Source organism: Carcharodon carcharias, chromosome 1 (assembly GCF_017639515.1).
Source record: "Carcharodon carcharias isolate sCarCar2 chromosome 1, sCarCar2.pri, whole genome shotgun sequence".
Taxonomy (NCBI): Eukaryota; Metazoa; Chordata; class Chondrichthyes; order Lamniformes; family Lamnidae; genus Carcharodon; species Carcharodon carcharias.
Genome location: NC_054467.1, coordinates 196,008,212 through 196,030,975, shown reverse-complemented (window position 1 = coordinate 196,030,975; position 22,764 = coordinate 196,008,212). Strand labels below are relative to the sequence as shown.

At 43.4% G+C, this 22,764-nt stretch overlaps 1 long non-coding RNA gene across 1 annotated transcript in view; it reads left to right on the top strand.

The window, feature by feature from the left end:
• The window catches only part of LOC121291888, a 46,140-nt gene extending 26,583 nt beyond the window's left edge, over positions 1–19,557 (top strand). Inside the window, exon 3 of the long non-coding RNA XR_005946117.1 lies at positions 19,539–19,557. This is a non-coding gene — a long non-coding RNA (uncharacterized LOC121291888). The remainder of the gene's footprint in view (positions 1–19,538) is intronic.
• Positions 19,558–22,764: the final 3,207 nt, after the last annotated feature.

Genomic DNA, 22,764 nt, shown 5'->3' with positions numbered 1-22,764 from the left:
TGGGATTATCAGGCTGCCATGGTCTACTCCAAGGGGAATATCTACTCCATTGTATCTAGCAACAATTAAAACCATGTGTGAAGTATAGCATGATAGTAAGCAGTTGAAGTTATGTTGAGGTTTGAAAACAAAATACTGCAAATGTTGGAAATCTGAAATAAAAATGAAAAATGCTGGAAATACCCAACAGGCCTGGCAGCATCTGTGGAGAGAGAAACAGAGTTCACATTTCAGATAAATGACCTTATATCAGAACTGGGAAAAATTGGGGTGTAATAGGTTTTGAGAAAGGGTTGGGTCCAGGACAAGGACAAATGGAAGGCCTGTGATAGGGTAGACAACTGGAGAGATTAAATGACAGAAGATTTAGTTTTACAGGGCCACAGGGAATGGTGATGGAGCAAGAAAAAAACTGAAAGATGTGCCTAGAGCTGAAAGCAAAAATATGAGAAAAAACAAAGCATTCATAGAAAAGGAAATAAATAAGGTGCTTTGTTGTGTGGTCGGGGTTTAGATGAGGTTTGGGAATTGTCTAGTTTCTCAAAAGTATGCTGCTCAGGTCCATAGTCTTTTTAACTAGAACTACTTATTTATAGCAAGTATTTACCCTTTTGAACTGCCACACAAGCTGCTGCCTTCAAGATCTCCCTTCCTATTGAGTCAAGTGGTTTGGCATCATCATTACTTCAGCATCATGTATGCTACTGATGTTAACATTTTACCCTACATCTCCCCCCAAGTCTTTACCCCTATCATATTTATACCCTCCTACATCTCTCCCCAAAGTCTCAGACTTCACTGGGTTAGTCTCTGATGTGCCTTTACCAAGCTTGTACTGATCTCATTTTGAAGTCAAGAATGTTCAGTACTCTCCCTTTTGTTGGTGTGAGTGTTCTTTTCCTGGGTGGTTGAAGAGCTTGTAGTAGATCTTCCCGCTTCTTCAGGACCTGAGTAGTAAGCCCACATTTCTATTGGCTTTCTTTTCAAGGATATTGTGGTGCTCTGGTTTCTCCTTATGAAACACTGGCTTGTCTCAACCCTGCAAAAACTTTGTTGTGGAGTTTTTTCAATGATTGTACCTTCCCTCTGTTGGTCTCAGACCCATTATCTCTTCTTGGATTTCAGCACTGGTAATGTGTGTCTACTGTTGTTTGATATTTTCCTTGCATATACTCTGTGATAGAGTCATATTTCATATATCTTAATCTAAACCACTTGATTCTGGGTGGCATCCTCGCAATTTCTTTCATGTTCAGGAGGGTGTCTAGTGTTTATGGTCTGTTTTGATTTTGGAACGCAATCCCATAACATAGCCTGAAAAATTTTCACATGCCCCTGTTTCCGCCAAAGCTTCTTTTTCTTATGTGGTGTATCATTGTTCAATTTCAGTCATGATCTAGAGGCATAGTAGATTGGTGTACACTTGCCTTATTTTTGTACTTGAAATAGTACTGTCCCCAGATGTGTAGACAATGCACCTGCTGCAACAATGGCCTGTAAATCTGGGTCATAATATACCAAGATTTCAAAAGAGGTTTTCGAAAGCTTTTTGCTGATCCCCATTCCAGCATCACTGTTGACCCTATCTCAAAAACTGTCTTAAGGACTCGTTGGCCTCTGCTAAATTTGGTGGGAACTTATCCACTTGGTTCACCATCCCAAGGAATCTTTAAAGCTCAGTTATGTTCCTGGGTTGCGGAAGTTTTCCTACAACTTCTGATTTTTGCAGATCAACTGTGATTACACTTTGTACTTGTACTGTGTGACCTAGAAACTCAATCATGGGTTTGGCAAACTCACATTTTTCATTCAGTGTTGGGCCTGCTAGTATAAGGCTTTCAGGGCTGCTCTGACCCTGTGATCATGCTCCTCTCTCATGCATCCATGTATGAGTATATTGCCCATGTGGCATATGCCTTCCAAAGTGTTGGACATCATTCTCTGGAAAATATCTGGAGTGGGCATTACTCCAAAGGGCAAGCTATTGAAACAATAACAACCAAGCAACATTTTAAATGTGGTCAGCAATCTGGAATCTTTGTCCAGAGTGGCAACTACCAAGATCCAGTGTTCACATCCAGTTTGGTAAATAAAGTGTTCTTGGATAGTTTTGCCGGCACTCATCCACTGAGGCCATTGGGTGGATCTCATGTTCCACTGTGTTGCTTAGCTGAGCTAAATAATCCACGGAGATTCTTATAGAGTTTGGTATTGGGGCTGTAACCATACCCGAACACCATGTTATTGGCATGGTGACCGGCGAGATAACCCATGCTGCTGCATCTTTTCAATTTCACCCTTGACTTTGTCCAAAAGTGGATGAGGGACTTTCCTTGGTGTAAAAGGACAAATTGGTTTGGCATTAGCTTGTAAGTTGATGTGGAACTTGGCCTTTAATTTTCCCAGCCCTGTAAACAATTTTGGGAATTTGTTTTGGAATGTAGTACTGTAAATTCTCATCAGCAACTTGAATCACCTAATCGATTCATTTCAGTTTCAGGCATGTCTTTCTGCGAAGTTGAGAGCCTTCTTAAATTTGAATGACATAGAGGTTTGAGGATTCCTCAATCTTTATATTTCAGCTTTGCCATGAACTGGCCTTTAACTTTTATTGCTGTCCCCCAGAACCTTGTAATTTAAAAGATGAGGGTTGCAATGTAATCTGTTTGAGCCATTTTACTTCATCTGATAAAATAGAAACCCCTGCCCTTGTGTCTAATTTGAACTCTGTGAGTTGTCCATCCACTTCAAGTTTAACACTCCAATACATGTTTTCAGTTGTGATTTATCTCGCCTAGGGAGGTTCATTTTTGTTCTTGTGGTTCTTCCATTTCTTGTAAGTGGCTCTGCCTCAACATTTTCTCCCTTCTTTTGCAGGTTGTCAGCATCTTTGAGCGACAAACAGTTTTAAAGTGGCCTAATTTTCCACAGTTGTGGTACTCTAGAAACCTCAACCCCCCATTGCTGGATCTTTGGACCTTCTTATCATTTGTGCGGCTTGTTCCCATTACACCAGAGATATTTTAAAATGCTGGTTGGAGTGCTTTTCCCTGTTTTGGCAGGCTTAGCTTTTAGCGTGCTTTCCATTTTATGGGCTACATACAAATTGAATGGTCTCACTCGATCTTCTCCACAGAACATCTCCTTCCCCATGAACAAACACCCTATTCTGTTTTCAAAGATAAGTTTGCCTCACGATCTGCACTGCTTTACCACCGTTAAATCATCCCTTGATTGTAAAAGATCTGATAATACTTCATCTAACACCCTTACAATGACCCTGTTGCGAATCAGCTCAACTTTTAAAATTCCTTAAGTGCAATTCCCAGCCAGCCTATAGAGATTGTTGATAAACGAATCTAAACTTTCACCTGGCCTTTTGTTTTCTTGTGTTAAATTTAGCTTTCTCAATTATTAAGTCCCAATGGATGCTAAAACAAGAGATTAAAGCTTGCATGACTTCTTCATGAGAAGTTGAAGTCTCATCCACCCCTTGCTTTATTATCATGTCATCTACAATAGTTTCTACAGCAGAAGGTAGGGTAATAACCTGATCTTTCTGGACTTTTTATGTAATCCTGAAGCAGTTCTGCACCTTGTGAACTTTTTGCTTCAGTTGCCCCACTTCTGGGTCTGCCATAGGCTTTCCACACTATGAAATGGTTTTGGGAGTGATAGGGTGGACTCCATGCTTCTGCTAAGGCCTGGAGTTGTTCTTGCACTTGATCCTGCTTCTCAATTTCTGCTTGCTGTTTCAGGCCTGTGCTCACTGCTGCCTGGTTTCCCGGCCTGTGTCACAGCTTTCCTCTGTCACTCCTGCAATGTTCTGATGTCTTGGTGAATCTTGGAATTATTCCTTTTGTCGTTCCATTGAGGGGTGTAGATTTTTCAGTCTTTGCTGGGTCTTTCACTCACTGGCACTATGTTTTGTTGTGTGGTAAGTGTTTGGACGTGGTTTGGTTATTGTATATCTCCCAATAGTATGCTGCTTGAGTCTATTTTTTTTAAAGCAGCACTATTGATTTATAACAAGTATTTACTCATTTGGACCTTCTAATGAGGTAAGAGCTTTTGCTCTCTTCTAGATCTCTATTACAACACATTCATGTGATCTTTATTACATCAGCATCATGTATGTTTCTGATGTTAATCCTTTAACCTACATAAGGCTTATTTGTCTGAGGTTTATTTGGTTGGACTCAAATCCTGGAATACTCAAAACAAAAACCTAAACAAAAATCTAACTGGTCCATCTTTACTCTGCTTTGTAAGCAGCCAACATGGCCCTGCAGCAGACAGCAACCAAATTGTTGGAACATCTAAACTGTGGTGTTGACATTTCCATTCATTTTTAATGTCAGGTGATGATATATTTTTGTGATGACTTACTACTCTCCAGTGCATAAAGAAAGTAAATTATCCTCATCGCAACTGTCCCTACAGTGCAATATTGTAAAATAAAATGAAAAATAAAGATGACAATAACCCAAGAGAGTCAATAATGATTCACTGAGCTCAGGACTTCATTTAAAGGCATCTCTATATAAAATGGATTTTCATAAGTGGATGCAAGGAGCTAGAAGAAATTTCGAGTATCTGAAAATGTGTAAATCAATTGAACCAATGCTGCTCTCTTTCATGCGATTTTTTTCACTAATATATGGTCTTCTATTTTTATCCTTATCTCTCACCTCTTGACAAGGATTATCAGAGCTGTGCAGCTCTCTTCTTTCCAGCTGAACAGACAGGCATAATGTAATCACATCCACTGCATTCAGTGAGAGAATTACTTTACAAACCTGCTAACAATTTTCACTTTGATAAAATAGGCTTATTTTCTAATGTATTTACTGCTGCAGAAGATGGCAATTGCTGATTGCATTTGCAATTTTATAGGGCCTGAATTTTACCCTTGGCAGGTGTGTGCAATTGGCAGAGCCGGGAGCGGCCTGGAAACGGCCCACGGACTGCGATTGGACCCCCCACCAACCACAATTTCGGGCTGACTGGCCAATTAACGGCCAGCCAGTGTGTAATGCGCACTGAAAAGCTCAGCGATGCCGGGGTGGGGGCAGGAAGAGGGCGGGTGGTGACGCCACTGCGGGCGTGGATGAGCGCTGTGAGAGAGCTCTCTGAAGGCAGACAGCTGCCTCAGGGAGCTACAAACCTTCAAGTAATGAAATAAAGGTGTAAAAAGCTGAAAAAAATTCCATGCATCACAATCAAGCACCTGAAAGCATACCTCATTAAAATGCTGTCCCCAGGTATATATTTATATTTTATTTCCTAATAGAGATTTCACCCTGCCCTTGAATGAGGTTTGATGAAAAATGCAAAGGCAATCTGGCTGATTCACCCGTCCACCAACTGTAAGGTTGAGCAGGCCACGGAAAATCGCAGACAATTGCGCCATTAATGACTTTACTGTTTGAGGAGTTATAGTGACAAATGAGGGAACATTAAACATTTAAACTAAAAATTACATTTAAAATTTTAAAATTCAGTGGGCTAAATTGGATATTCCTTGAAAATGGAGGCTGGAATCGCAATGTGTAATTGTCCTGCACTATTTTAATGTAAAACAGGCAGCATATCATCACTCGGCTGATACCTGGGATGAGTTGTTAATTTAGGTGGTGAGGTTGGACAGGCTGGAGTTTAGAAAATTGGAACATAAAAGATCCTTTGGGCACTTGACGGTGGATACTGATAAGATGTATCCTCTTGTGGGAGAGCCTAAACCGAGGGGATATATTTTAAAAATAAGGGGTTTCCCATTTAAGACAGAGATAAGAAAAACTCTTTCCTCTCAGAGGGTTGTGAATCTTTGGAACTCTTCCCCAGAGAGCGATGGAGGCGGGGTCAATGAATATTTTTAAGGCAGAGTTAAGTAGATGTTTGACTAACAAGGGAGTCAAAGGTTATCGAGGGTGGGCAGAATGTGGGGTTTAGGCCACAATTAGATCAGCCATGATCTTTCTGAATGGCAGAGCAGGCTCGAGGGGTCAAATGGCCTACTCCTGCTCCTAATTCCTATGTCTGTATGTACGTTATCTTTGTCCTGCCCATCACGATTTCTGGATGCAGCCAGTGCTAGCCACACAGTTGGTTAGTTGTAAGCATTAGCAAGGAATATTTGCCAGCACTGCTTAAAACTATTCTGCACAACTTAAAGCTAGTGGCATCACTTAAGGAAAAGTGCATTGTGGCTGGAGCAGGTGCTGGGAGCCCTTTGTGAGCTGATTCTGGCCTGGGAACATTTTTTTCAAATTCATTCCTGGTATGTGAGCATTTCTGACAAGTCCAGCATTTATTATTCATCCTAAAGTGTCTTTGAGAAGATGGTGGTCAGCTGCTTTCTTGTACCTTTGCAGTCTGTGTGGTGTAGGTACACCCACAGTGCTTTTTCCTCTAGCATTTTTGATACAACCGAGTGACTTGTTAAACCATTTCTGAGGACAGTTAACAGCTGTGGGTCAAGAGTCATGAATAGATCAGACTGGGTAAGAATGGCAGATTTAATTTTCTGGTGGACGTGAGTAAACCAGATAGGTTTTTCCAACAACCCTGAAGTTTCATGATCATTATTAATGGGGTGAAAATTCTGTCCCAGGTTTATTAGCTGATTTATTCCCCCAGCTGCTGTTGCAGAACATGAACTCACATCTCCAGAACATTTGGCTGGACATCTGGATTACTAGACTCATAGACTCAGACTCATAGACGTTTACAGCACAGAAGGAGGCCATTTGGCCAATCATGTCCAAGCCAGTCAACAAAGATCTGACTACACTAATCCCATTTTCCAGTACTTGGCCAACAGCCCTGGAGGCTGTGGCAACACAAGTGAATATCTAAATACTTGTTAAATGTTACAAGAGTTCCTGACTCAACCACCCTTTCATGCAATGAGTTCCAGACTCCCACAACCCTCTGGGTGAAAAAAATTCTCCTCAACTCCCCTTTTAGCCTTCTACCTCTTACCTTAAATCTATGCCCCCTGGTTATTGACCCCTCTACTAATGGAGAAATTGCCTTCCTATCCACCCTATCTATATCTCTCATATTCTTACACACCTCTGGTCCCCTCTCAACCTTCACTGCTCCAAGGAAAACAATCTCAGTCTATCCAATCTTTCCTCAAAGCTCAGACCCTCCAGCTCAGGCAGCATCCTGATAAATCTCCTGTGCACCCTCTCCAGTGCAATCACATCCTTCCTATAATGTGGTGACCAGAACTGCACGCAGTACTCCAGCTATGGCCAGCTCTTATACAGTCCCAGCATGACCTCCCTTCTCTTGTATTCTACGCCTTGGCTAATAAAGGCAATTATCCCATATGCCTTCCTAAGCACCTTATCTGCCTGCCCTGCTACCTTCAGGGAACTGTGGATATGCACAGTAAGGCTCCTCTGACATTCAGTACTTTCCAGGGTCCTACCATTCATAGCTTAATGGCTTGCCTTGTTAATCCTCCCCAAGTGCATTACCTCACACTTGTCTGGGTTGAATTTCATTTGCCCCTGCTCTCCCACCAGACCAGTCCATTGATATCCTCCTGCAGTTTACGGCTATCCTCCTCAATATTAACCACCCTACCAATTTTCGTGTCATCCGCGAACCTCTTGGTCATATCCCTTATATTTCAGTCCAAATCATATCTGCACACGACAAACAGCAAGTGCCCCAGCACTGAGCCCTGTAGTACCCCACTGAAAACAGACTTCCAGTCACAGAAACATCCCTCTACTATCACCCTCTGCTTCTTGCCTCTCAGCCAATTTTGGATCCAATGTGTCACTTTGCCTTGGATCCCATAGGCTCTTACTTTCTAGACCAGTCTGCCACTATGGACTTTATCAAAAGCCTTGCTAAAGTCCATGTAGACCACATCAAATGCATTACCCTCATCAACCCTCCTGGTTACTACCTCAAAATATTCAATCAAATTTGTCAAACACAACTTTCCCTTAACAAATCCATGCTGACTATCCCTTATTAATCTGTATCTCTCCAAGTGCAGAAAAATCCTGTCCCTCAGAATTCTTTCTAGTAACTTCCCCACCACCGAGGTTGGGCTGACTGGCTTGTAATTTCCTGGTCTATCCCTTCCTCCCTTTTTTAATAATGGGACAATGTTAGCAGTCCTCCAATCCTCTGGCCAGAGAGGATTTGAAAATTACTGCCAGTGTCCCTGATATCTCTTCCCTTGCCTCCCTCAACCACCTGGGATAAATCTCATCTGGGTCTGCAGATTTATCCACTTTCAAGGCTGCTAAACCTGCTAGTACCTCCTCTCTATCTATGTTAATTTCCTCTAATATTTCACAGTCCTCCACCCTGATGTCTATACCTGAGTGGTCCTTTTCCATTGTGAAGATCGACGCACATTATTCATTGAGAACTGCATCCACATCTTCCGGGTCCACACACAGATTACCCCTATGGTCCCTAATTGGCCCTACTCTTTCCTTAGTTATTCTCTTGCTCTTTATATATTTAAAAAACCCCTTTGGGTTTTCTTTTATTCTGCCCACCAAAGCTTTCTCATGCACTCTCTTAGCTTTCCTAATTTCCTTTTTAAATTCCCCCTTGCACTTTTTATACTCCTCTAAGGGCTCTGCCAGATGGAGCCCTTAGTATCTGCCATAAGCTTCTCTTTTTTTAAATTAATCCTAACCTTTATGTCCCTTGACATCCAGTGTTCTCCAGAAATGCCCCACCCCCTTTTTCTTTAAGGTAACATATTTGCCCTGTACTCTCACAATTTCCTCCTTGAATGCCTCCCACAGCTCTCACACAATTTTATCTACAAATAGCTACTCCCAGTCTGCTTGTGCCAAATCATAACTCATCTTAGTAAAATTAGCCTTTCTAAATTTTAGAACTTTTATTCCCAGCCCAACCTTATCCTTTTCCATAACTATCCTAAATCTAACTGAGTTATGGTTGCTATCTCCAAAATGCTCCCCTACTGTTATACCTTCCACCTGCCTGGGCTCACTTCTGAATATTAGGTTCAGAACTGCCCCTCCCTTGTTGAGTGTTCTAAATACTGGCTAAAAAAGTTCTCCTGGATGCAATTTAAGAATTTTACTCCCTCCCTACATTGCAGACTAAAACTATCCCACTTAATACCTGGGTAGTTAAAATCCCCTACTATTACTGCCTTATTATTCTTACACTTCTCAGAAATTTGATTACATATTTGATCCTCTATCTCTCCCTGATGTTTGGGGGCCTATAGTACACACCCAACAGTGTGTTTGCCTCTTTTTTGTTTTTTACTTCTACACATGGCCTCATTTGATGAGCCTTCCAAGAGATCATCCCTCTTCACTGCTATAATTGATTCCTTGATCAACATTGTGACACCCCCTCCTCTTCTATCTCACTCTCTATCACATCTGAACACCCTAAAACCAGGAATGTTGAGCTGCCAATCCTGCCCTTTTAGCCAAGTCTCGGTCATAGCTATGATATCAAACTCCCACATGCCTATTTGTGCCCTCAGCTCATCTGCCTTATCCCTCAGGCTCCTTGCATTAAAATATTTTCAATTTAGCCTTGCTAAACTCACTTCTTTCTTATCTAGCCTATGTTTCCTCTGCCTTCCAAACTCACTTACTAATGTTTTAACTTCTAATTCCATCTCAGCTTTTCTCTCTTCTGAACTGCTTTTCAAGATCCCATACCCCTGCTGATTTAGTTTAAATTCATCCCAACAGCATTAGCAAACCTCCCCATGGGGATGTTGGGCCCATTCCTGTTCAGGTGTAATCTGTCCAACTTGTACAGGTCCCACCTCCCCCAGAAAAGGCCCCAATGCCCCTGGAATCTAAAGCCTTCCCTCCTGCACCAGCTCTTCAGCCACACATACATCTGCTCTATCCTTCTGTTCCTATACTCACTACGCCTGGCACCAGGAGCAATCCGGAGATTGCTACCTTTGAAGTCCTGCTTTTCAGTTTCCTACCTAACTCCTGAAGTCTGCTTACAGGACCTAATTTCTCTTTCTTCCTATGTCATTGGTCCCAACATGAACCACAGCCTCTGGCTGTTCACCATCCCCTTCAGAATGTCCTGCAGCCATTCCATGAATCCTTGACCCTGGCACCTGGGAGGCAACACACCATCCTGGAGTCACATCTACAGCTGCAGAAGCGCCTGTCACCTCCCCTCATTAACAAACCCCCGACCACTCTTGCCCTTCCACACTTCTTCCTCCGCCCCTGAGCAGCTGGACCACCCACAGTGCCATGGCCTTTGCTCTTGGTTGGGCTCCACAGAGGAATCGTCACTCTTCAAGGCCCAGAAAAGATTTGCAAGTGGGATGCACTCAGGGGATTCCCTCACTACCTGCCTGGTCCCCTTTTTCTGTCTGGCCGTCAACAATTCCCTCTCTCCTTGCACTTCCTTAAGCTGAGAAGTGACCACATCCTGAAACGTGTTATACACAAACATTTCAGCCTCGTGAATGCACTGTAGTGCCCCCAGCTGCCGCTCAAGCTCCAAAACCCAGAGCTTAAGTTGCTCCAGTTGGAGGCACCTCCTGCACACGTGGTCATCCAGACTGCCAGGACCATCTAGAGTTTCCCACACAACGCAGGCTGTGCAAATCATGGGACTGAGCTCCCCAGACATATCTTAACTAAATAGAATATGGACCCTTGTTTTTATTTTACTCTTACTCCTTCTTGGGTATAGACTATATGCTAGATCCTCTAGATAGACTAGATCGTCTAGGTGCTGTTGACTACCTGTCCTAGGGTCCTCCTCTCACACTCAGTAACATGACCACAATGCTACTATTCCCGGCAAGAAGACAGAAGACTGGCTGAACATGGGAGAGCATGGGCACCCTGGTTTCCCATTGCTGCAGTGGAGCTCTGGGCAGAGGAGAGTTCCACAGGGGGCCAGTGGGCCCACCAGACACATAGGGCAGAATTTTAAGGGAGGGCGCAGTTGGCACAGACTTGCAGAATCTGCATCCTGTGATCACACACTATCTGCACATTCATGGAGTGGAAGCCCTTCCTGTTGACGAAGGCACTGGGCTCACCTGCTGGCACCTTGATGGCCACATGTGGGCAGTGGATCGCACCCTGGACGCGGGGAACCCAGCAATCCCTGCAAAGCCTCTGGTTCGATCAGCCTGACTGGCTTTGTCCATATGGTAGAGGTAAAGGTCAGTACCCGCCTGAATAGAGCTTCTGTCACCAGTTTGATGCAACTGTGGGCAGCTAATTGAGACACTCCATGAAGATCCCCCTCTGACACCTGGAAAGAGCTGGAGGCATAGAAGTTGAGGACCACCGTGACCTTCAGAGCTACTGTCATGGGATGTCCACCCACACAGTTGGAGGTGATCTCAGGCCCAATTACCTGGCAAATGGAGGTCACAGTCTTCCTGGAGAGATGGACCCTCTTTCAGCATTGCACCTCAGACATATTGAGGTAGCTGCATCGCTGCCTGTAAACCCCAACAGCAGGATAGTGGCGTCTTCTGCAGCCTCTTCTACCTTGGACTTCCTGCTGGCCGTGTGCTCCTTGTGCCTGCACCTCTCCTCCCACAGGTCGCTATCCTGGAAGCTGCATTGGGACACCTGGCCTCCTCTCCGTTCTGCCCTTCTCACCCTCCTCAGAGGAAGTGCCTCCAGTGGAGGCCACAATCCCCATTACCAGGGTAACAGAAGGCTGTCTGATACCTGGAAGGGTCCACATGGTTTGAATTCTCTGAGGGCCTTGAAGATACCAAGGAGACCTGAAATGAAGCCTGTAAATGCTTAAAATGAAGCCCTGAAGAAAGATGAAGCTGCCAAGTACCAACAGCAAACTATGTACCAAACTCCCCACTACTGACACTGGCAATGCTGCTCATCCCTTTTATCCTGCCAGTGGATGAGGGTTTTGAAATTGTTGGCTGGCTGCCCACCCATCTTGCCAGTGCGATGAGCGCAAAATTGCTTGGGCAATGAAAAATCACAGTCAATTGGCTTTTTAATGGTCTTAAGTGGTCTCTTAGCTAATGGCAGGCGTGGCTCCGGCAACTGCTCATGCCCGCCAACTGAAATATCACGCGAGTGTGCAATGACGTCGGGATGCTCACCCAATGTCATCACGCGCTATTGTATGCCCGATTGGGTTGGGCGAGCGCCCGCCCGTGGGACATAAAATTCTGGCCATAAATAATGAGGGCAGACAGTTACAGAAGCCAATGTCAGGAGTTTGGCCCCAAAAATCAGGGTGGAGTGCTGCAGAAGTTTAATAATCTCACACAATTTATCAAATCAGTGAATACATCTTCAAATGTCATATCCTACCAACTACACCACTAACCCCAGCCACTGCTCAGTTCACCACGCTCCCCCATCATCCTCCCGGCAATCTCTATCAGTCAGGTCTCATACCTCGCCCTCATACACTTAGCACCGCTGCAAGCCTCCCACCCATATCTCAGAGTTTGCACATATTGTCAACCATGACAGCCATATCAACCACACAATGCATAACACTCACTGACACACTTCCTTCACTCTTACTGGAGCAGGCAGCACGTAACTGAAGACATCAGGAAGTGACTCGAAGGAGAAACCCACATGGAGTGGATGACACTGACCGTTATCAGAAGGACTTGTGCTGAGGCTGTGGCCAGCAGTGATTCTGAATTAATTGAAGAAAATAGAATCCTCATGTCTAATCCTCCCTCACAAACCCCACTCCCCCTATCCCACAATGTCTTCTAACTTTAAAGTTGCAGATGATGTATGCATGCATCTCTTACTTCCCCCTCTCCATTAAACATAACCTTCCCCTTGTGTCTTTTCCTGTCAGATACCCAAGAACTGCAACCTGACCAGGCAGTGCAGGAAATGCACAAAGACAGGGATAATGAAGACACAGCACTGTCACTTGATTTCACACTTACAGCTACCAGCTCAGATACTGATATTGCATTTATTTTAGAGATTAGATTAGAGGTAGGATCTACATATGGCAGACACCGGGTCCAAGTGCACTGCAACCAGGGCAGAGCACAGGGGTAGATCAGGTGCCTACTCACTGGAGGAAGAGGTTGCATATGAATCGTGCTGCAGAGGGCTCAAACAAAGACTTTGCTGGGCAGGCTGCAGAAGAACACTGATGGGTGTGCAAAACAAAATGCATGGAGCATTTGGAAGCCTGTCAGAAAGTCTACAGTGGATGTCAAAGAGCCTAGAGGGGTCCCATGCTGACATGGCACAAGGTTGCATGCAGAGTTTGGAGCCATTCTTTCTGGCTTGGAGGTGGTGGTTAACTTGATTAACATACTTATGAACCTAGTCATGATGCAGCATCTCAGCTGATGTCTCAGCTTTCAACAAAAAGGTCAGAGTGCTGCAGTGGAAGCTCAGGCTGACGTCATACAAGGTCAGGCAGCTGCTATCAGGATTGTTATGGCACAGCCGATGGTAAATGCTGAGTTGTTCAAAACCCAAAGGGAAACTTTAAACAACCACCACAACTTGTTTTGCAATTTGCATAAATTTTGAGATGCATGCCTTGAATTCGGTGGCAATAAGACCACCAAGTCTTATAGGTTTTTACAAAACTAGATTAAACATTTATTGATAAGAGAAATGATTTTAAATACATACATAGATCTACAAATTGCTACCATGATAAATTCTAAGTCCCTTAATCAATCTAACTCCCAGTTACGCTTTTGTTAAGGCAACAGTAAGACACATAGATTTTAAAAGACCCAGGCAAAGTGAGATACAATACCCTGAACCAGTTGAATTCAAAGTAAGTTTTCTTAACTTCAGCTCTTTGAAGACAGCAGCTTGAGGCATAGATGCTGAAGGCTTTTCACACACTTGTAAGATCTTAAAATGCCCACCGTTACACACAGCCTTCGTTCCTTTATAATATTTTCCCCTTTGAATGCAAATTCCCATTGTTTCACTTTGTCTTTGGACTTTATCTTTCTGATAATAACAATCTCTCATAGCACTAAGTTTTACCAGTAATCTTTGGGAAAAATAAACACACTGTTTCTAAACTTCACCTAGCTATGTAACACATTTCACTCCTTCTTTGAAAACAATCTAGTCTGGTTTATTTAAAATGCAAATGTCCTTTTACACTTTACATTCTAAACTTCCCCCATGTTTGCATCAAAGCCTTCAGACCATTGCCTTTAATCCAATTAAGTCTCTCACACACACACATATAGACAAATATAGACACAGATACCACTATTTTAAAATAAATTCCAATAACATTATTAGAATTATTATATTGCTGGTACTTTCCTTTGTTGTTCAGTCCAAGGTGCCATTCCCAGCTTCTATCCCTTCATTTCCCTTCTTCCTTGACATCCATTTCTCCCTAGTCCTCTTCTGCTACAAATGAAAGTACTTTCAGCCAATGAATGCTGTAGAGAGGAACTCCTGTTCTAGTAATATTTCTTACCTACAGTATACGCGAGCAGAATTATTTCCAGTTGCAGCAGGGCTCAGGTGGATTCAGGAGATAGAAGCGTAGTTCACATTGATTGTTAACAGGAAGCACTTGTATGCAGACCTGGTCCCTCACACAATTGCCATGTATGGAACCAATATGCATGTTTGTGAAATATTCTGCTGGAAAGGTTTATGGATTATGGCTTTGAATAGAATTTTGGAATTTGAACAAAATAAGCAAACTTGAATGCTTGGCATCAGAATCGGCTAAACTGTGTTTACTTTGTGGCTTCAAACAGTTCAGCTTTAATTCTCAAAGCAAAGAAAATCTTATGATTGAATTGCTGCCATATCCATCAACTGTACCATCAAAACATTATTATCAATACTCCGCATCCATTATTATGGACCAAACATGAACAGCATTTTGTTGCTGTGAATTCCTTATTCATTAAACAGGCTGAAAAATAATTTTTGATCAGCTACTGAAAATTTAGTTATGCCTCAGAATGTGAAGCAGTGACCATTTCGTAATAAGAATTAAATCCTGAATTTCCATGGGGTTTTCATGATATTAGTATGACTTTGATGGAAGGGGGCCAGTACCTCAAAGAAGCAGACTTAATGGTAGTTCTCAGTCATTTAGGTTGCATTTTCAAGAGTTCCACTGAAGTTTGGGCAGGATATCTGGAGAATTTCTGTAGAATTTCAGGTCTTTGTCAGTACAAGAGGAAATATATTTCCTACTTTAGAGACATGACATGATTTTCAATGCCTCCATTGGGTGGTATCACAGTGGTAGGAAACAAAATTGCAGGGAAAGTTATACACTCTCCCCCATTTTCACTCTCGATATCCTGAAACAGGGGCCTACTGGGTGGCCAGAACATTTCAGGTGGTAGGCTCTTTAATTGAGATTGACATTTATAAGTCGAAAAATTTGGGCACATTTGATTTCCGCCACAAAAAGCTGCAGGGTTCTTGCCTCTTACATAAATAGTGAGGGCCAGGGTGAATGGAATATTGAGTCTCAAACCTCATAATATAGAGACTCCTAGGGGCACCAGCCAGCTGGCAAAGAATAGTGCTAGCGGTTCAGTAGCCTTCAGATAAGTTGGTCTGGGAGCCCTGCATGACCAGTATCAGGGCCAGATGAAGGATAGGAATCAGGGTTCAAATCAGACCCAGTGGGATGTGGATGCAGGATCAGGATTGGAGCCTGGGTCTGGTCTGGAATGAGTGTCAGATTGATGGGGGTGGCAACCTTCCACAAAAGATGATGGTTTGCTCTGTGGTGGTCAACTCTGTGTTAAGCATTGTCTCAGGAGCCCCACTTTGCCATGGCAGTCTCTGCCTATTTTGCTGCAGAGGAAGACAGTGGGCTGAGAAGGTGCTTGATTCACTGGCCTCTGTTTTCTCTGGACCCTCTTCTCAGTGGCTGAGCTTTTAGTTTCTGCACACCTCTTCCAATACTCTTTCAAATAGTCAACCTCCAAAAGTCATGGTGGTCTGTTACTGTCTTCAAGTTATCCCTCCAAATGTCCGCCATCTTTATATCTCGCTTGTATGTGTCCTTGTAGCAGAGGTATGAATGGCCAGGAGGCTATGACCCAGAGGCCAATTCACCATATGGAAGGACTTTGGTTATATGGCCGTCATCAATCCAATGAACATAGTCGAGCCAGCATAGATGTCTGCAACGAGTATATGTTGGTGGAATTAACATGCTCCTGGATGTATGAGTTGGTGACCTTGTCCTGTCAAGAGAGGTCAAGGATACGTCTGAAACAACAAAGATGGACATTGTTCAGCCTTTTTTCCTGCCTAGAATATGTTGTCCAGGCCTCACCACTGTAGAGGAGTGCGCTGAGGATGCAGGCTTGGTAGACTCGCAGTTTGGTGTTCTCAGTCAGGCTGCTATTGTTCCACACTCTGACTCAGCTTTGACATAACAGCTGCATCTTTTGTGATGTGTGTGTTGATTTCAGCATCAAGTGACAGATTGCTGGTGATTGTGGAGCTGAGATATGTGAAGCTATGAACAACTTCCAGTGTTGCATTGTCAATGCTGATGATAAATGGCAGGATGGCAACATCCTGGATTATGACATTTCTCTTTCTGATGCTGATGGTCAAAACCAAACTCTTTACAGTCTATTTGCTGCTGCAGCTGTCCCTCAGTATGGAAGGTTAGTGTGGCATTGTAAGTGTAGAGCAAATCTCAAATACTATTCCCATGACGCTCAGCAGGGAGATGATTATATAATGTTGCATTCTCTGTGGTCACCTTTGTTCTTGTACAGGGTACAACTTTTACATAATACATATACTCTGGCCCCCCCACCCTTCATCAAAGACAGAGAAGTTTGTGCAGATGCTGCAGGAGTGCCGGTTCCCTTTGCTTGATGAGTACAGTGGTATAGCGTCAGCACCTGGAGCTTTGCCCATGACAAGCGAGTCAACAGCTTTGCTCAGTTCCCCCTCTGTGAGTTTGATATCCAGCTGTACCAGAACAGGCAGGCTTTCTGCTTGTCTAGAGCTGACTTGGTGACAGTGGTCTTCCTAAAGTACAACTCAAATGGGGGAAGGGGGAATATCAGATGTTTGGAAGCAGAAGCTGGAGGAGTGGAAGGGTGGGCTGGGGGTGGTAGAGGGTCATAAGCTCTGGTGATTGAGAGGGGGAGGGGTTGTGTGCAGCCTTTAATTATTGTTAAATGTGAGGTCAGAAAGAGCAATGCTGATTCTCCAGGCTCCACATTCTAGTAAGTAAATATGAGACATTTACTCTTTAAGTCACAGGTGAACCCAAGGTCTTGTTTTACTGACTAATGCAGTGCTGCCTCAAGAAAAAGCTATTCTGACGTGGAGCCTCAAAAGGATTATTAATATATGTCAAGGCTCAGATGTGGGTAAAAGGTGCATATTTTTTTCCTTTTCCAATATGGTGGCAGTGCACTTCCAGCTACAAATGTGTGTGTGCTTCCTGACTTCCATATTGGTCATTTCGGCCAGTTAGTGCCTGATAAATGGATGCAGTGCAGTTGACTTGTTAAGCCTTATGACCTGATTGCCATTTAGGGAGACAACTGACTATAGTGCTCATTGGTATAGCTGAAGAGGATCAAAAGTGATAAGTTGATGTACTTTTCATGGAGGCAGGGAGAAGCAAGAGTGCTCCTTGGAACTCCACAAGAATATCGAGGACTGCTGCCACACTAGGCTTTACACTTCTGCAATTGTGTATTCTCGTTGTCAGCCAGGTTGACTTCCTGGCTATCCAAAATCATACAGACCAGAGCTGGCAAGCTGTGGTGGGGTGATTGTTCGGTAGCTGCAGCCTGCCAGCAGCATGGTAATGTTTCCCAGCCCTCAATATAGACCAATATAGCCAGGTGACTGGCTTTTCTAAAAATTTTTTATTTGTATGGGATATAGGCGTCGCTGGCTAGGCCAACATTTATTGCCCATCCCTAACTGCCTTTGTTCAGAGAGCATTTAAGAGTCAACCACATTGCTGTGGGTCTGGAGTCACATATAGGCCAGACCAAGTAAGGGCAGCAGATTTCCTCCCCTAAAGAATATTAGTGAACCAGATTGGTTTTTATGACAATCAACAATGATTTTATGGTCATCAGCATACTTTTAATTTCCCGATTTTTACTGGATTCAAATTTCACCATCTGCCATGGCAGGATTCAAATTCGAATTACCCTGGGTCTTGGGAATAATAGTCCAGTAAAAATAACACTATGCCACCGCTTCCCCATAATATCACTCAATTACCTAATATCAAAGGACACATCCAGTTCATCTCCTAGGGTCTCGGAGAGAGCAGCTAGAGGCAGTTAAAATCCTCAGTTGACAAAGCTCTAACATACCAAGGTAAGAAACCAAAACACATCTGCAAACAAAACAAAATTGCAAACAAAAAAGCATTAGCACTTTCATTCTCTTCCTTCCTATTTGCCCAATTTTAAAACTTTATTTTAACTTTTCCACTTGTTATTAAAGGATATGTCTGCTCCATTCAGTACTGTTATTGAAGAAAATTGGCAAGAGAATAAAGCTTTGCAAGCACGCTGAACATTTTTTACTCCAATATTAACAAATTAATAAAGATGTTATACATTTAACGCCTTTTATATCCTCAGGACATCCCAAAGCACTTAACAGACACTGAAGGACTTTTGATGTGCAGTTTCTGTTGTTTTGTACAAGTACAGTAGCCAATTTGTGCATAGCAAGGTTCCAAAAACAGCAATCAGTTAAATGACCAGTTAATCTGCTTGAGTCATGTTAGTTGAGGAATAATTGTTGGCAAAGGCTCTGAGGAGACCACCCCTGCTGTTCTTCAATTAGTGCTGTAGGGTCTTTCACATTTGCTTGAGAGCAAAAGCCAACTCCTTGTTTTTTCTATTCATTCATAGAATGTGGACATCACTGACTAGGCCAGCATTTACTGCCCTTTCCTAATTGACCTTGTTCAGGTGGCATTTAAAAGTCAACCACATTGCTGTGGGTCTGGAGTCACATGTAGGCCAGACCAGGTAAGGATGGCAGATTTCCTTCCCTAAAGGACATTAGTGAACCAGATGGGTTTTTATGACAATCGACAATGGTTTCATGGTCATCATTAGACTTTTAATTCCAGATTTTTATTGAGTTCAAATTTCATCATCTGCTGTGATGGGATTTGAACCCAGGTCCCCAGAGAATTACATTGGGTCTCATATAAAAGGTGGCACCACAAGCAATGTAACACTCTTCTGCGTGGCACTGGAATATTAGCCTAGATTGCATACTCAAATCTCTGGATTGAATCTTGAAACAATAATCTTCTGACTCACAGGTACAAGCTTTACCACTGAGTTACAGTTGACCTAGAGAATCTACCCTTTTATCTTTTAGTTGTTTTCTTTCTTCACCCTCCAACTTCCTCTGTACAACTTGATGGTGGGAATAACTTTTTTTTAGAATAAAATGCTTTTATTGGCTGAAACTAAGCATGTAAAGCTATTTTCCTTCCAAGCAAAGTTAGATTGCTTCATTGCTATGATCAGATAAACATTTGGTATTTCTTTCATTTTTCAGTATCAGGCAATAATCAGACAAGCGATCTCATCTACAGCACTGGCTCATGATGGGAAGCCATGTGCTTTTACAATTATGAGGTTTGTAAAAATTTTTATGTTATGCATCTTTAAATTTAGTGTAAAATGAAGGGGTGGGGGGCACTTGACCTGTGTTGAAGTGTGCCTGACAAATGGTCTGGATAATGGGGCTGCTAAAGATTATAAGCCATTGATGGTCTTACCATAAAAAAGGTGCAAGGTATTCACTTTCAAGGATATCTAATCAGGATTTCTACCTGGATACAAGACCCATGTGATTCATGTTGCCATGGGGAAGGGTGCAGAGAAAGCCATTGTAGGTCACAGGCTTTCCTAAAATATCACTGAATATCACAGGTATAGTTAATCTGTCATGGTCCGGAAAGAGAGAGAGAGCAACTAAAGGTCCAAATTCCCTATGGTTCACCATGCCGGAATTTAGGTGGAAGCTCAAACTCAGAGTGAAAAGATCAAATTCATGAGGAGTTAAAACAAAGCCTGAGAGATTCTCCTAGTTTGCATTAGAGGGAGGATCCTGCATGAATACTGTCATCGTGAAGGACACTTCTGAAGTTAAGAATTTCCAGGCTGGGAATGGAAAAGATCAGAAGTAAACCCTCGGGAGCTAAGAATCATTTTGGATTGATTTTGGGAGAATTGAATATCTACTTAAGGGTCAATGTAAAGTATAGCTGTGAAGGGTGTTTTTTTGGTAGTGCTAAAATAAAAAAGGCGTATTCTGTTCTGTGGTTCAAAGCATAAGTTACCTAAAAAGATTGTGTTTAGTCAATAGAGTGTTTAATCTTATGTCACATTAATTATGTTAAAATGTGAAATTTTGCCATGTCATTCTTTCACCTATTAACTGGAAGTCCAAATTTTTTTTACAATATTATTGGTTTCCATGCATATCATAACAGTACACACCTGTCAATGATGCCCTGCACCTGCAAGAATCCAGCAATGTGGGATACACTGGAACATTGAACATTAAAAAGTGAATTGTGTCATGATTCTGTAATCTGACACTTTCAGCAAGGTGTGGTGCTCTAAGAGAATGCAGCTGAGGAAATTTCAGGCATGCAGCCTGTGATTTACTGTCCTTGAGGGATTGTTGATCATTGGATGAGTGTCCAATCTTTTCCAGGATGAAATACCTCGGCATGCTGCTTGTCACTGGGAAGTCAAGCCCATGGAAACATTTAAGTATATCTAATATAAACTACACTAAACAATTAAAATATTAAACTAATTACAAATTTCCCGCAGGTCAGAGGGGCAGGAATTCATGCCCAGTTTTGCACTTAGCTAATTAATTATGTGTGGCGAGTATCTCTTCAAATAACGTGACAGGTTGGGAACTGATTCACCCATCCCGATGTTACCTAATAGGGTCAAAAATCCAGGCGCCATATTTAAACACCACCTGAGCACGCACATTCACTGTCTCCAGCCCATCTGTCTTCAGGAGTGATTTCAAGATAGGTTCATACAGGAAGAAGGTTGCACTATGGTTTAGCCATAACTCAATCAAGGCTTTGATAAGAGGAGTGCGCTGACCTCTACCCCAGGGATGTCCTCTACCCCAGGGATGGCTCCAGGAAGCCCACCAACCTCACCTCGCCAGCCTGGAACGCGGTTGCAAGGGAAGTTAACTCATCCTGCACCTGCCCAAGAAACACCACCCAGTGCAGGAAGAGGATGAATGATTGTATCCACTCTGCCAGGGTACGTCAGCCTTCAGCTCACTCCAGTCTCAAGCTCCCTTGCATCATGGACTCAAAGGGTTACACTGCACAGAGATCTCAAACAATGTTCGCGGGGGAGACATCAGCACTGATTGTCTCTTGGAAACTTGAACATCACCAGCATCTCATCTATCATGCTGCACAAACTCCATCCTCAGCTCTTAATGTGGAGGGCTCAGCACACAGATGCATGCTTCCCAACCTCTCCTCCATCTCTTCTCATCATTTACCATCTATTTGTCTTCATGCAGCCCAAGCTTGTCCACAACAGGAAGGAGTGATCCCAGAGTGGAGGAGAGATAGCCAACATCTAGAAGCTCACTTCCTTCGAGAAGAATGCTGCTGAGCTAGGAGGGGAGGACAGGAATCATTCCTGTGGGCAAGGCGAGGTTGGCCACTTCCAGTATGAATGAACCCTCCAAGAATTGATCACATCCTGACATCCACAGTGAGTGACTTGCAATCTTGTATTCAGCCATTCATCAACTAAATCTATCATCTCTCTCTTACAGGTACCTGCAGGTCCAGGCACACCATCAGGGCTAATATAGTCCCAGCCCCTAGGCCACATTAGAGGAGGATGCTGAGGAGCCATCAGAAGAAGATCCGCGACTGCATTTAATTGTACTCTCCACTAGTGCAGGGATACACCTCAGTGGCTCATAGTTCTAGATTAGTTACGGGGTCACTTTCTCGAGAACAATTCACTGACAAGTCTCCACAGCAGTCAGAGGCAGTGATAGCCCAGGTCTCTGGCACTTGGAGCACAGCTGGAGAACAGGCACCCACCAAGTCTGAGTCAGATGATGAACCTCTGGAAGTGGATGCTACAAACATGCTGGAGATGCAAAGGCAGGTGGGGGAACATCAGGCAGAGTTGTGAGAGGCAGTCAACAGACTGGAGCAAAGGATGGGGCAGTCCGTCCATGTTCTGACTGATGGCACGGATCCGAGATGCAAGCACCTCGAGGTCACCAATGGGAAGGTTGGTGGTGCCTTGGAGATACTCGGACCTGCATTCCATCAGTGGCTAGGCAAGGGGGAGGGGGGCACCTTGACTTCACCCTTGGGTACCCACAGGGAAGATGAGTGTCTGCCAGGCACGCCAGGGGACTCCACACAGGACACTCCAAGAATGTCTAACCACTCCGAATCCCCCTTACCTGTGACCCCATCAATTCCAGCTGGTCAGGCCAAGGAGGTTGCATCTGCCCCTGAGCAGGAGACCCTTATCAGACGAGGGCCCTCGAAGGTCACCGAATAGCAGGGTATAGCTATCAACAGGCTGCCTCCACCTCTGCTGCAGATGTTGGGACTGCAGACATAGCAGTAGGGTTAGAAAAGCTATAACATTTTGACATCACTTCTGGGTTACTGTATATATCATGCACATTTGGAAATACATTTGTTGTTCATGAGAATGGTCTCGTCATTCTAAAGCATTGTGCATAAGCATCT